The sequence below is a fragment of the Styela clava genome, chromosome 14 (genome assembly GCF_964204865.1).
Source record: "Styela clava chromosome 14, kaStyClav1.hap1.2, whole genome shotgun sequence".
Taxonomy (NCBI): Eukaryota; Metazoa; Chordata; class Ascidiacea; order Stolidobranchia; family Styelidae; genus Styela; species Styela clava.
The window spans coordinates 8,645,492-8,661,343 of NC_135263.1; the positions used below are offsets into that span (position 1 = coordinate 8,645,492).

The following is a 15,852-nucleotide window of genomic DNA, read 5'->3' on the forward strand; positions in this document are numbered from 1 at the left end:
TCTGCTGCTGCCGATGACACTGATATGGCCTAACCAGCTTTTAGCAGTGGAAACGGCTGTTCATTTTCAATAATAATTCAGATTTTACCCCAAGGATTAAATAACATAGGCGGAGTATTTTTTGCACCATAGATTCTAGCTTAGTGTTTATAAATTTGAATTTACACTTCGGCATAGAAAAGTGTGCACTTTGAGTGATATCCACTTTCTGAGTCCAATTCATATTGATTGGTTTGGATTTAAGGATCCATTGCTTTTTTATTTAATATTCTGGAAAGTTTTATTTAGATGGGTGTGCAGAGCGCGTTATATTGATGAAATATATATTTCAAACATTAGAAAAGTTAGGGGTGTGTTGGGGATTAGACCTCGTCGAAAATGTAAATTTCATACGTTTTTCGAATGTTTGGTTTACAGGACTGATGATATAGTCAAGTTGCAAAATTGCGTATGTCCCCAAGTCATAAGCACATTTCTGCACCATTATCACGCCACATGCCTACATCATACAAATTAATTTAAAATCCGGATACGACTAAAAATTTGAACCATGGGAAATTATTTTCTCTCAATGGCATAACAATATCATTTGGAAGTTTTTTATGTTTTTCTCAAAATTGCTAAATATGACTCACGCAATTTGGTTATAAGCGTGACGATATACAAGTATATGAAGAGAAGAAGAAGAGCAAAAAAGTTAAAAACTAACTAGGAAAAAGACTAAGGTTAGACCTGACGTAATAAAATTGCTATGACATGGCTACTACCCCGTGGGAAATACAAATGGGTGTTGTCGCATTCCGTGGGAACATGGTGATAAGTAAAGATCACGCCACAGCAAACTCTTGTTTCGCATAGTTTTAATTCTGCTGATTTTATTCTGTTCTTGTTAAACCATCGGTATTAGTTAAAGCGCTATAATTTACTCTATACATTGATCACTTATGGTTCCCGCACATTGACGAAAGTTCGTGTTTCAAGCACGTTAACTCAGAAAGTGAATAATCTTTTTTTCAATTCGTTCACAAATGAATTTTAATGATAAGAGATGACTCACCAGCAGATAAATATATAAGTATAGGTATATGGCATTGTTAAGGTATTGCTCAATTTTGAAGTATATTCGAGCCCTATGTAAATTCACGATTTTTTATTACTCGAAAAATCTATATCGTTGGACGATTTTTGTCGATTTTATTGCTATTCAATGAATTTTACCATGTTAAATGGCCGCCTTTTTTAATGATGTCGACCGCTGCTCTTTGAGTATTTAACAATCGTCTTCTTCAGTTCGTGCACTTCAAAATAAATATTTACTATATATACTTATTACGAAACTCACGATTCCTTATTCGAGGATATTTTTATATATTATCACGTTTCAATTGAATTTGTGACTCTGTGTGAAAGGTTAAAACGTATATTAGTTTATTCAGTAGTCTCCGATTTGTTGCCATTATGATACAGTACAGCTATTTTTAAAGCTTGCAATTAATTACCATGGAAATTTATATATCATGAGATATTTGTAGTAGCAAATAAAAAGATCCACTCACTTCAGTTGATGATAGTTATTCCGTTTGTTTGAAGCGTGTTCTGGTTTTCAGTGTGGTGTATAAACACTTCTTAGAATTTCTATTCTATTCTCGTTTATTTTTTTATTATATTTTGATAATTCACTTCTAAATTTTTAAATTTAAATAAAATCAGAAAAGCAATATGAAGTTGCTCGCGTGGGCAGATTTTACTTTTAGGTAAAGTATTTTCTTCTACGAAAAAATCGAATTTTTCTTTTAATACTGGACCGATTGCTTTGAAATTTTCAGTGGTTAAAGATTATTGTTTTCGTTACAAGATAGATATATTTTACATTGATGTTTCATTTATCGGTAATTGAATCATGCCCCAGCCCCCCCCCCCCCCCCCCCCCCCCACCCTCTCGCGACTAGAAAATGGCAATATGAGGTAGGATGTGTTGTTGATCCAAAGATTTCCATGCGATGATCCTAATTTTGTGGAAAATAATGATCGAAATTGTTCGACAATTCTTTCAAGTGTTGACTAACGAGGCTTAACAATTCTTTATTGTTAAAATTGCCACGTGACGTATATTCATTTAAAGTTATGAACATGACTGTATTTGATTCGACCTAAAAACTATTTCACACAGCCAGCTTCTTTTTAAATGCATGTGCCTTGTTTCTTAGTACAAAGATATTAGTGCAAACGACTGGCAGGAATGTATTGAGCTCGTTCAAACGACCGAATATATCTGCCAAGTAAGCAAGCTTGCACAACCAATTTTCATCCGTCATAAATTCTGTTAATAGGAAGTTCATTTCAATAAAAAAGAGTTTGGTTTTCCTCGGAGTTTAAAAATGCGGGTGAGGACTCGCCCTCCAACTTCTGCGTGAAAAGGAAGGTGTTGATTCTGTGAATCAAACCTTTCGCCCACTGCAACAAAGGAGAATGACACAGTTACTTGGGTCTGTGGATTCGTCGAGTTGAATCAAAAAACACGACTCCTTTGCTTTCTCTACTACATCGGAAGGCGAAAGAGAAATTGCGTAATAAAAACAACGCAACTTTGTTTTTCGGTTTCGGTAAACGAAATCTCTCGCGAATCGGCACAAATCCGCGGACCAGCGATTGGGAATCACTGATCTAAATCTAAATCACCGCACGCACAGCGGATGTTCAGTTCACTATTTTGTCTTTGAGAAACTGCACGCAAACTGTGTTCTAAGTGTGGCGCGTGAGTTATGACCGTCTATTTTTATGTCTATTGGTTCAGCTTTGTGACTTGTTTCTTATTCTTCTTCAGCGAGTGAACGCGTTTAATACGTTTTAAACTTAATTATAGATTTTGTTCGCTTCCAAGATTAGTCGCCTCAATTTTTTTTTGTATGTGTATTTTTTTTTGCGAATGAATCGAAATAAAATCTATCTGCATGGCACCGGTAGTTGTTCCACAGTTCCGGCTTCGTGATTTTCTGGGAATTGATGGTAAAATATTGCATTTTAGCTTCCGTGTCCATATATTAGATGGAGCTTTGCTCTCTTGTATTTATACGAATTATATATCAACTATATTAATTCTAGAATAAATGTTAGGTATGGGTAATTATAATAAAGTAATTTGTATAGCATGTATTGTTGTTATATCAATGATCGCAATGTTGCAATATAACGCATCATACTTTCGATACGATGAGCTAATTTCGCAATGTTGCCAAGAATACACGAAGGAATGTTGGGCTTGTCAAAAAGGAGAAACAATTAAAGAATTTTGTGCTTTGAATCCCGGGCGATTCGGTTGCCCGACTTCACCTCCAACTCTTCAAATATCGCCTAAGCCAAAATGCTGTACACAAAAAAGAAAGGAATGTCTAGCTTGCTGGCTAGAAATTGAGGTAGATGAATTCTGCAAAATTAATTCTGGAAAATATGAATGTGACGGTGATATAAAAGAAACCAAGGAATGTTGCAACAGATTGGACAAAGAATGCCTTGCCTGTATCGGTGGGACATCAGTGGATCTATTTTGTGAAAAATACAGAGGTGTTATCGGTTGTGTTGATGATATCATGATCGGAATTCCACTTAGCAATAAAACGGGTATAATGGCATTCACCGCTTCTGTATGGAGAAAGTATCACAATTTTTCCGAAGAACACATTTATTTGTTCAAAGAATCATCATCGTCTCAAATAAATGACGACGAGTTAAGGAAATGGTACGGTGATAAAATAAAAATCAAAGCGTCTTCAAAAGATGGAAACGTTTTCAGGATTTTTGATCATTTCTCACAATCAAGTTACAAGATTTTGTTGCTTGCCGATTCTGAAACCGTGCTTTTGAAAAATTGGAAAACTTTGATTGATGAGAACATTTATGAAGCGACTGACGGATTTTTATCGCTATATCATTCATCAGCAATGCACAATTATACAGTCGATTGTGAACATATGTCCGGTGATTTGTGTGTAGGGAATGCAGTGGGAAGGTACGGCGTTGCTCTCACCAAGGAATTAGTTTTAAAACTTCTGAAAAATTACGACGTTTTTTTCGAAAGCCTGAATTGGAATAACATTCTAAACGGCAGAAAATTACGCTTGCTGTATCCTGCTAAATCTTTGGGCATGCAGATTGGTCAAACGAATCAACTTGAAGACAACTGTGGTGAAAACGAAGTCGCATATAGATTTAATATTTGTGAATTCCCAGAGTGGATCAAAAATGGAATACAATTTTATTTTGAGAGGTGCACAAATCCAACAGAGCAATATTTACCAGACAAATCCATGGATGTCATTGATAAAGAAGGACGCTTTTGGGCGAGACCTGCTATATCTTACTGCTTGTATGGCGATTCAAAACGTTACAATCAGCTCGCTCGTCAAAACATACGCAGAGTTTTCAGCATCTACCCAGGCTGGAAAATATGGATTTATACAGATGGTTCGACTCCAGAAAAAACAAACAATGAGCTCTGTGAGTTTAACGTAAAGGTTATCGATATGTCTAAAACTACGATAAAAAGCAAAATGTCGTGGAGGTTTCTCGTGGCGTCGGCCCCAGTGAAAATGTATGCGATACGGGACATTGATTCGTGGTTACTTCAACGGGGTAAAGAAGCAGTAGACGAATGGATTGCATCAGGAAAAAAGTTTCACAACATGAGAGATCATCCAAACCACTCCAGATATCCAATGAACGGCGGAATGTGGGGAGGAGTACACGATGCTATTCCAAATATGAAAGAGCTTTTAGAATCACGACAAATGAATAACAATTATATGACTGACATGAATTTTTTGAACAGTGTTATATGGCCAACCGTAAAACAGTCGGTTTGGACTCATGATTCCCATTCCTTGCACAAGTTTGGAGAGGATCATCCATTTCCTACAAAACAAAGAGGAAATAATTTATTTGTAGGAAATTATTTTATGCCCGATTTTCATTTAGAGTGAGCATATCAAGATGCACAAAGTACTTCGTTATATTGCATATTCTGTTTTCCTAACTTATCTGCCTTGCCCTTCTTTTTGGATTGCCTTTGCATCCTATTTTTAATCACGATCACCACGGCATATTTTTGTTTTTCAAAATTGTATAACAAAAATTACATAGTTCCTATAGCACAATTTTTACCATATTTAATCCAGGCCACAAATACACTCTGATGTCTACGTGACAGCTCAAAATGCTCCCGAAGCTAGCTATTTAAATGGCAATTGGGATCGTATATCATTCCTATTCCTAACTTTGTACGTGACTGTGAGACAGAAGATAGTTGCAATAAACATTTATCAATAGAACTGTTTTGTAAAAACATAATAATACTCAGAAGTTGTTGGTGTTATGATGCATGGCTGGATTCAAATCAATCTTTGCTAAAATACAGCTATCAAGTATCACCGCTTGTGAAAAATGTTGTCTTCAAAAACAAGGGGAAAAAACAATCAAAATTAGATTTTGGTTCAGAAGATTATTTATATATGCATAGGCTGGCTTGACTGCGTTAGTTTAATTTCATGCTTGTGATAAAATCAATCGATAATACAGTGGTTGTTGCATTTCCGAAATTTTGAAACTTTACTCGAGAAGGTGAACGCGCATCGCATCGACAAATTTTTCATTTCCAATTAAGTGACAATTAAAACACTTCTGCTTTCAATTTTGGTTTTTGAATGCAAAAATTACGGAATTGAGGTGATTCTAAAGTTTTCTTTAACTCGTTCAATATACCCAGCATGTACATGTTCTATTCCCTCAATTTAGAACGAATATAATGGCGGTTAAAGTTATTTCTAATAATTCTCATTTTTCAGTTATATATGCATTCCTTATTATGGCATTTGCGCGGTTTTGTTTTCCCCTGAAATTAAGGATACACCGGAAGTTTTGATAGCTCGTGTTCGGTTTAGGGCAAAATCCAAGCTAAACATTATAAGTATGTGAGACAGGTCTACAAAACGGTCTCCCCGCAATGTAAAATTGGGTTCTGGCAGCGTAGGATTAAATTATTCTAAGTTGTGCTGCAAAGCATAGCCTACTTCTCAAAAGTTAGCCTATTTTTCTGTTCGGCATAATTGTGGTTGTGATTTCGTTGATTTATAATATGTGATCTATGCACCAAAGGCGCTTCTGCATATAGCACTGCACCCCTATATCTTGAAAACGGAATTATCTCAATTGCTACCAATAGTTCGTCTTTTGTTATCATTATGCGATAATAACGTTCTGATTTTCTAACTAATTTCCTTAAAATTCTTTCATTTTATTTAAATTCCTCTAGCGCTAGTGTCTTTTATGTTATGCACGAATTGACTAATTGTAGTAACTTCTGGTCGAATGTTCGTTTGTTCAATTGCCTACATAATTTCCAGCTTTCATCCGTTTTTTGTCTGCCTCAATTATTCATCAACTCATCGCACTCTTCTGGCTGTTTAAGTAGCCGCCATCTCTCTTTGCTTTTTGTATACTCTGTGCTGCAGTTGCGATGGTTATAATTTTCTGCCGATGCTCGGAGTCGTTTACTTCTAGTAAATACTGGAAATATCCAGTTGTTTAAACGTATTCATATGCCAAATTTTTGGTATTATGTTGTTTTCGACCCGTTACCTAGTATAAGTTTTTTCATAGGTGTCGCTGCTCGATAGCCAATACCGGTTTATTCTGACTTCTTTCACCCTGAAATGCACCTTTTTACTTCATTTTCTATGTTCTATGTGTATTTTCAGTATGGTGAAAAAATAAACTTCTGATGCCGATACGGGCATATTGATAAATGGTATAAATGATACTAATGTGCCTCAATGAAATACTCGGATATGGAAAAATAAAATACACGAATACATACAGAATAGTTATTCAAAATACATACACTTGAATTGCCATATGGCAAGGGAGCGTCATATCTGTACCATTTCCCTCTACTAATCAGAAATTCCGCGTAGTATTTGACTGTTCTACTGAGGCACTTGTTTGAATGACAACTTACAAGCAGTCCCTAATATGAAGAGCTAGGTCTTCCGTTTTATTGATTTACAAACTGATAAAGGTTGTACTGGACAGATTAGCGTTCCATTTTCTATTTATAAACAATGGAGCCGAGCGTTCGCAATGTTTATAAATTAGACTTCGATATACTTACCTGGTGGTATTTTAATGTTGCGATCTGTGCAACAAGGCAATGTCGTATCTGTATTATTTATTCTATAGAAAAAAACAAAGTTCATGAAATGAATTGTGAAATATCGGATGTGTTACGAGCGTACGCTTCCTGGTTTGATTAGGATCAGTTTGAGCATATGCTGAGACTTTTAAGTAAAGACATGAAATTTAGTCATGGGAAACATGGTTTAATGTAGTTTTTTTGTTGTTGTCGTATGCAGAAAATTGCGAATTGATTTATATTATTCTAGGTGTAGAATGAAAATATTGAATTTATCAACTTTAAAGTTTGAATTCAAAGTCGTAATTTTGAACAAAAAGGAGCACGCATATATTTGTGGGTGATGGCTGCATGTGCTTGGTAATGCGAAATCCAATTAAAACAAGAATCTTGTGCTCACTTAAGATAGTCTTCCGTATCAATAGCCAGTAATCATCAATAGCCTGATAATCACCAAATATTTGGAATGATAGTGAGTGAGTGGCATTTTTTGCATCTTTCTTCTCTCTGTTGCTGAGAGAAGTCTCTGATAAATTTAGTTGACCTTGCATTGAGCACACATGCAAGAAAAGATATGTAACGACAAAATTGGATATTCGGGACCGTCATATTTTTTTATAAATGCTTTATACCATCGAATCAATGACGGAATGTCGTGGTTATCAGCAAAGCTGTTCTTCTTTTTTTTCGTTTTAGACGACGTCTATAGTGTGATATTTTGCGTTTCGAAAGGTATGTATTGAATTAATGTAATGTTAATGTAGCCCACGTGGTGACATCACATTCAGTAGTAAATACGACGTTTAAATTGTTCTTATTATGTAGTCTCATGTTACGTTTAGAGTTGTTATAAGGCTACTATAGTTTGGCAGGGTTTTCCGTAATTAGAGAACCTGTTGTTGGTGAGCTTGATTCAAAAAATAATCAGTCCCTAAATTGTTGAATCCTACTACTGATGATATACCCAACTCTGAAATCATAAACTTTTGTTAATTGTGAAACACATAACGGACAATTAGAAGAGAACAATAGAACGGGCTTGTGTTTCAGTAGCCGATTAGTTTTGTCATTCAAACTGAGTTGTTGGGTTTCTTCCTAATGACAGTTTGGTTTCATGTAGGTAAAGTGTAATATATGCATTTACCGTACTTTAAATGCTAAATAAACACACAGGGGTATTTGCATTGTAGGTAATCAACCGGTTCGCATTTTTTGAAAGTTTTATAGTGGATAGGGCGTGTAGAACCAGATGTTACTCAGTGTTGAAACTTGAAAGTTGGGAAACGGCAAACTTGTATTGCAAATTTATAGGTTCAGGAGCTTTATGTAATGAAAAATTTTAAACACGGCAGCCAGCGATGAAGTTGAAATGATGGAAATGGCGATTTGTGCTTCAAGCTACCCTATCAAATCCAGCTGATCAAAGCCTGGCGTTTGCCTCTTTGTTTTTACGCTACAATATAAATATTTGTAAATATGAAAACGAATTCTTTTGTTTGATACCGGCGTTCAGGAAATATGTAAGGAAAGAATGACATTTGTACAATTAGCCATTCTACTGCGTCTTACTGGCGGTTCACCTTTCATCAATCTCACCATTTTGTTTCATCTATGTAGAATTGTCATTCACCCAGGTGTGAAGTATTTACCCTATTAAACAACATTGCAGTACTAACTACTGCGAAATCTAACAGCACGGGTAATGATGATTAACGAATCGTTGCTACACCGTTACAGTAGCCTATGACTAATTTCCGACAGCGTCGACTAAGTCCACTTACCATATATATTTATTCGGATTATATATTAACTATATTAATTTCAGAATAAATGAAATAAGGTATGGGTAAATATAATGTAGTAATTTGTATAGCATGTATTGTTGTTATATCAATGATCGCAATGTTGCAATATAACGCATCATACTTTCGATACAATGAGCTTATTTCACAATGTTGCCAAGAATACACGAAGAAATGTTGGGCTTGCCAAAAAGGAGAAACAATTAAGGAATTTTGTGCTTTGAATCCCGGGCGATTTGGTTGCCCGACTTCACCTCCAACTCTTCAAATATCGCCTAAGCCAAAATGCTGTACACAAAGAAGAAAGGAATGTCTAGCTTGCTGGCTAGAAATTGAGGTAGATGAATTCTGCAAAATTAATTCTGGAAAATATGAATGTGACGGTGATATAAAAGAGACCAAGGAATGTTGCAACAGATTGGACAAAGAATGTCTTTCCTGTATCGGTGGGACATCAGTGGATCTATTTTGTGAAAAATACAGAGGTGTTTTCGGTTGTGTTGATGATATCATGATCGGAATTCCACTTAGCAATAAAACGGGTATAATGGCATTCACCGCTTCTGTATGGAGAAAGTATCACAATTTTTCCGAAGAACACATTTATTTGTTCAAAGAATCATCATCGTCTCAAATAAATGACGACGAGTTAAGAAAATGGTACGGTGATAAAGTAAAGATCAAAGCGTCTTCAAAAGATGGAAACGTTCGCAGAATTTTTGATCATTTCTCACAATCAAGTTACAAGATTTTGTTGTTAGCCGATTCTGAAACCGTGGTTTTGAAAAATTGGAAAACTTTGATTGATGGGAACATTTATGAAGCGACTGACGGATTTTTATCGCTATATCATTCATCAGCAATGCACAATTATACAGTCGATTGTGAACATATGTCCGGTGATTTGTGTGTAGGGAATGCAGTGGGAAGGTACGGCGTTGCTCTCATCAAAGAATTAGTTTTAAAACTTCTGAAAAATTACGACGTTTCATTTGAAAGCCTGAATTGGAATAACATTCTAAACGGCAGAAAATTACGCTTGCTGTATCCTGCTAAATCTTTAAGCATGCAGATTGGTCAAACGAATCAACTTGAAGACAACTGTGGTGAAAACGAAGTCGCATATAGATTTCATATTTGTGAATTCCCTGACTGGATCAAAAATGGAATACAATTTTATTTTGACAGGTGCACAAATCCAACTGAGGAATATTTACCAGACAAATCCATGGGTATCATTGAAAAAGAAGGACGATTTTGGGCAAGACCTGCTATATCTTATTGCTTGTATGGTGATTCAAAACGTTACAATCAGCTCACTCGTCAAAACATACGCAGAGTTTTCAGCATCTACCCAGGCTGGAAAATATGGATTTATACAGATGGTTCGACTCCAGAAAAAACAAACAATGAGCTCTGTGAGTTTAACGTAAGAGTTATCGATATGTCTAAAACTACGATAAAAAGCAAAATGTCGTGGAGGTTTCTCGTGGCATCAGCACCAGTAAAAATGTATGCGATACGGGACATTGATTCGTGGTTACTTCAAAGGGGTAAAGAAGCAGTAGACGAATGGATTGCGTCAGGAAAAAAATTTCACAACATGAGAGATCATCCAAACCATTCTAGATATCCAATGAGCGGCGGAATGTGGGGAGGAGTACACGATGCTATTCCAAATATGAAAGAGCTTTTAGAATCACGACAAATGGATAACAATTATATGACTGACATGAATTTTTTGAACAGTGTTATATGGCCGACCGCAAAACAGTCGGTTTGGACTCATGATTCCCATTCCTTGCACAAGTTTGGAGAAGATCATCCATTTCCTACAAAACAAAGAGGAATTAACTTATTTGTAGGTAATTATTTCATGCCCGATTTTCAATTAGACTGAGTATTTCGCTTCTGCGTGATATTATAGGGAGGATTTGGTCCCCATCTACGTTTCCTTATTCCCATTATAATGTATATTATGTATATCGTAATCATGAATGCTTGTAAGCGATAAATCGCCAAAAGGAAACAATTTAGGTTGGCCTTGTTTCCCTGCATTCATAATGCTATTAGCGTCAAATAGTTAAAAACATTGAGATCCTGAGTTACCATTCTCATGTACTCCCTAGACTATTTTTTACCTCTTTTGTGCTTGAATAGGCACAATATACATAAAACTGTCTTATCATTATAATATGCATTGTGATGTGTTTTTCGTGTTCGTTATTGAATTCAAGAAATTTATTGTTCACTGTTTCTGTTGTTTTTGACCCTGTATTCTGATAAAATATATTCAGTTTGCCATTCTGTAAAAATACCATTTGAGAACTGTTTTCGCATTGTCGTGAATAGCTACCGTAGTGCGATCTTGTAATTAAGTGTAGAGATATTTCCGAGGAGGGTGTTGCAGCCACTGACACAATAGGATCTACATATAGATTTATTGGTGCAACAGATATTGTTGGATGATTCCCCTCGATATAAGATACTATGTACGTATTTAGATAATATCTCTTCCCCCATTGACTCAAAGTGTCCGCAGGTTGATTTCAAATTGATTGGAAATCAATGAAACTTTATTTCATTATGTGGAAAGGCTATGAGTTCTTAACGTCTTAATAAACAAACAAGAGAGCGGTGCTCCAATATATGGTCATGAAGGCAAAAACAAATCAGTACGGGTATGCAATCTCTCACAGTATACTATAGGTACGGCAATCTTCAGTTAATGAATAGTTTGAATTAGTATTTAAAGAGAAAAGCGTTTTTCTATAACGATAAGAATAAAAACAGCAACAACATAATAACAAAACGATCCATATGTACATTTCGTGTCCAACAATTGAACCTTCATAACTGTCATTGGTTGAATAAGTTATATAAGTAATCACGTTACAATATTCCTCCAGATCATACGATTCCAAACTATGCGCCATGACACACTGGGGTACCGTAAATGGATTAAAGAGTGACACACGAATTTTGTGATTATAAATTTCTTACTTTTATACCATTGCATGCTACATTGTTTTGTATTTAAGTTTTTCTTCTTACTGCTCCCCTACAACAAAATTATAAGAATTTTTAAGAAGTCGTGTTGACATATTTTTCCGAATCTGTAACTCAAATAACACCACGGTAACCGTTGGCAAAACAATGTTGAATGTGTAATTAATAGAATGTATCACCACTTAACCTCCAAATTGAACCGATTCAATCGGGTCGAGTAAAATTATAGGCACTATAAATTTTCTGAACCTCTCATGTTTTGTAACATGTCGGTACTTTTATGTCTTGACTTTTCATGTTTGTTGTTCGGTAGAGAACCAAACATGAATCTGAATATGGCGTTTTCTCCACAACTTACTTTGGTGATTCATTTTCATTTGGTGATTCACTCTGATAAATAACATATATTCCAACACAAAAAATGAAGAAGATGGAAAATACAATTATGTATTAAAAAACATTGTCTTTTTTCTTTGCAATTGTTATCTATGAATGCTCTTGTTAAGTTAGTAAACTTGTAATTTGTTTTAGATAGCTTTTACTAATGAGTCATGTGCTGGGAAACATTTGTAAAGCAGAAAAATACTAAAGAGAATCGAACTAATAGTAAGAATTGAAATATAAATTTGGAAACATCACCAGTATGACCATTTGCGAGGCTCGCCTATGTTTACGTGATGAAAATTCAGAACCTGAAAATAAAGAAAGCATGTGTATCCATGCCTGCGAACCAGGAAATTAAAGGGATATGATGAGTCACATCATTCGGAATCGTCCCAAGGACAATAACAATAACATATCAGTGGGCACGATTATAAAAGAGGTCTAACGGGTTTCGGTAGGAAATGACTATGGCTTCCCGTTAACCTATGTATGCCCTGGCTAAAAAAAAACAAGCCAGTGTTGCTAATAATAATTTCCACCAGCATATATGCACTACGATTATATTTCTGAAATTGCTATTAACATGATTGAAAAAGTAATTGAAGGACGCTACTTTTAACAAACTTCACCCTCTTTAATGAATATTAGGATTTTAAAATAATATTCTTTATTCGTAAACTTTTTATGCACACAAGCTAATTAATTAATAATACCTATAGTAATTGAATACATAATGTAAATTTTATTATGGATTATATTGTTATGGGACTATATATTATCAACTGCTGGATAATCGAAATACAAAAGCTGCGGCCATCTTGTTGACACGAAGTGTACATATAAATAGTTTTTCAAAGTTGTTGTTGCTGGTGTTGTTGTTGTGAAAAAATCGCTGTTCTATGCAAGCTATAGATCAGGCCTGGGCAAGCTCCGGCCCGCGGGCCGCATCCGGCCCGCGGCAACGTTTCATCCGGCCCGCGAGCAGATTTCTAAATTAAGACACTTACATTTTTTATTTACATATAAAATATACTTTGAGGGCAAATTTCATTAATGTAATAGAAATAAGCGTTTTGGTAGCTTTGTGTATTTTAGATTAGACCATGGCATAGTACCAACTGCTATCTGTAGTCATCTTTGTCGCAACGATCAGCGCTTGTTTTTGCACGTGATTACTGAACAGCAGAGTAATCGAAGCTTGGATTTTGCGCGCGTAATTTCGATGAGTCCCGTTTTGATTCGTGTCCCAATTAAGAAGGATACAGTTAGGCTAGTCAGCTCTGCGCTACTCAGCGTTTCAAATATTGTAGAAGTAGTGGTATGTAGATAAATTGTTGAATTGCGCCCAGCTTTATTTTATTCTTTGTTTATCCTTTTATTCATGTAACTTGAACTGTAGCGTCAATTCTAAACCTGTGCTAGATCTACAAAGTTGCAAAATGTCAGCCGAAAACAAGAAAAGAAAAGTTGACACAGAATGCAGAATTTTTAACAAAAGTTGGACAGCGAAGTATTTATTCACAGAAGTCGATGGGATAGCTGTTTGTCTGGTTTGCAAGGAGAAGGTCGCGGTTATTAAGGTTTTTAATTTAAAAAGGCATTTTGAGACAAAACATGCAAAAAAATACAAAAATCTAAGTAATAATGAAATGGCGCAAACAGCGGAGAGTATGGTAGCAAAGCTCGAAAAACAGCAAAGTTTTTTCACACGACTCCATGCATCTAATGATGCAGCTGTCATGGCCAGTTTCGTAATAGCTCACAAAATCGCTCAAAACAGCAAACCATTTTCTGAAGGGGAGTTCGTCAAAGAATGTTTAGTAGAGACGGCAGCAATTGTTTGTCCTGATAAAACAGATGCTTTTAAACAAGTTCCGCTATCGAGAAGAACTGTCACCAGAAGGGTTGAGTGTATCGCAGGAGATTTAAGAGATCAGTTGCTACATTATGTCAAACAATTTGACTTCTTCACTTTAGCGTTAGACGAGAGTTGTGATGTACGCGACACTGCTCAGTTGCTTATTTTCGTTCGTGGAATTACTTGTGATTTCAAAATTACTGAAGAAATAGCTGCTATAAGACCAATGAAAGGAACAACAACAGGTGCAGATATTTTTAGCGAGGTAGATGCATCCATGGATAAGTTGGGACTTAAATGGGAAAAATTGGCGGGAGTGACGACAGATGGGTGCCCAAATCTTACAGGAAAAAATGTGGGATTGTTGAAGCGCATGAAAGACAGAGTTAATGAAATTGACCCAAAGCAGCAGTTAGTGTTTTTACATTGTATCATACATCAACAGGTATTGTGCAAGTCAGTGCTAAAAATAAGCCATGTCACTGATGTTGTTACAAAACTAGTTAACTTCATCAGGTCTCGAGCACTAAATCACAGACAGTTTATTTTCCTGTTGGAAGAGCAAGAAAATGAGCACACTGACATAGGATATCATACAACTGTGAGATGGCTCAGTTTAGGCAAAATACTGAAGCGAGTTTGGGACTTGCAGCAGGAGATTCGAGAATTCTGTCAAACAAAGAACAAGGATATTCCGCAGCTTTCAGATAAGAAATGGTTATCTGATTTTGCTTTTGTTGTTGATGTCACTGCTCTATTGAATGAGTTGAATTGCAAACTCCAAAGTAAAAAACTGTTTGTGCATAATATGCACAGCTTGGTAAAATCGTTCATAACGAAATTGCAGTTTCTTTCACGCCAATTACAGAACAATAATCTCGCTCATTTTCCCACACTCAACACAGCTACCACATCTGCAAATGATTTTCAAAAGTACTCTACAATGCTAGATGCACTGCATGCTGAATTTTTAAGACGATTTGAAGATTTCCGATTAATTGAAAAAAAAATGAGTATGGTCTCTTCTCCTTTCACCAGTAACGTGGAAAACATACCATCTGATGCACAACTCGAGCTTATTGATTTGCAGTGTGACACTTTACTTCAGGAAAAATTTAAATCATCTGAAATTCTGGATTTTTATTCCTCTCTAAATAAAAAAAGTTTTCCCAACATAAGGAGACATGCTCAAAAGATGCTAGTTCTTTTCGGATCCACTTATATTTGCGAGCAAACCTTCTCAGTAATGAATTTTACCAAATCGAAATTTCGGTCGTCTCTCACCGATGAACATCTTTCTGATTTGCTGAGAATATCTACGTCTGCCATTGAACCCGACATTCAAGGACTTGTTAGGGCGCAGCAGAGCATACACACGTCTCATTAAAAATAACAATTGTATTAGATTTTGTTTCATTCAATTGTGTAATAAAATACAATAAAAAACGCAATGTGGGTTGACTCAAATTAGTCCGGCCCGCCACTGCATTTTGATTTGCAATGTGGCCCTCGAGCAAAAATAATTGCCCAGCCCTGCTATAGATCATTTGATTTAAAATTTTCAGTTCTTAAAGATGGAAAAATTCGTTATTTCATTTTGTTTTCCACTTTTCTAT

General features: G+C 35.7%; 1 pseudogene; it reads left to right on the forward strand.

The window, feature by feature from the left end:
* Positions 1–13,817: 13,817 nt before the first annotated feature.
* On the forward strand, positions 13,818–15,623 carry LOC120340053 (general transcription factor II-I repeat domain-containing protein 2A pseudogene; annotated as a pseudogene).
* The last annotated feature ends 229 nt before the right edge of the window (positions 15,624–15,852 follow it).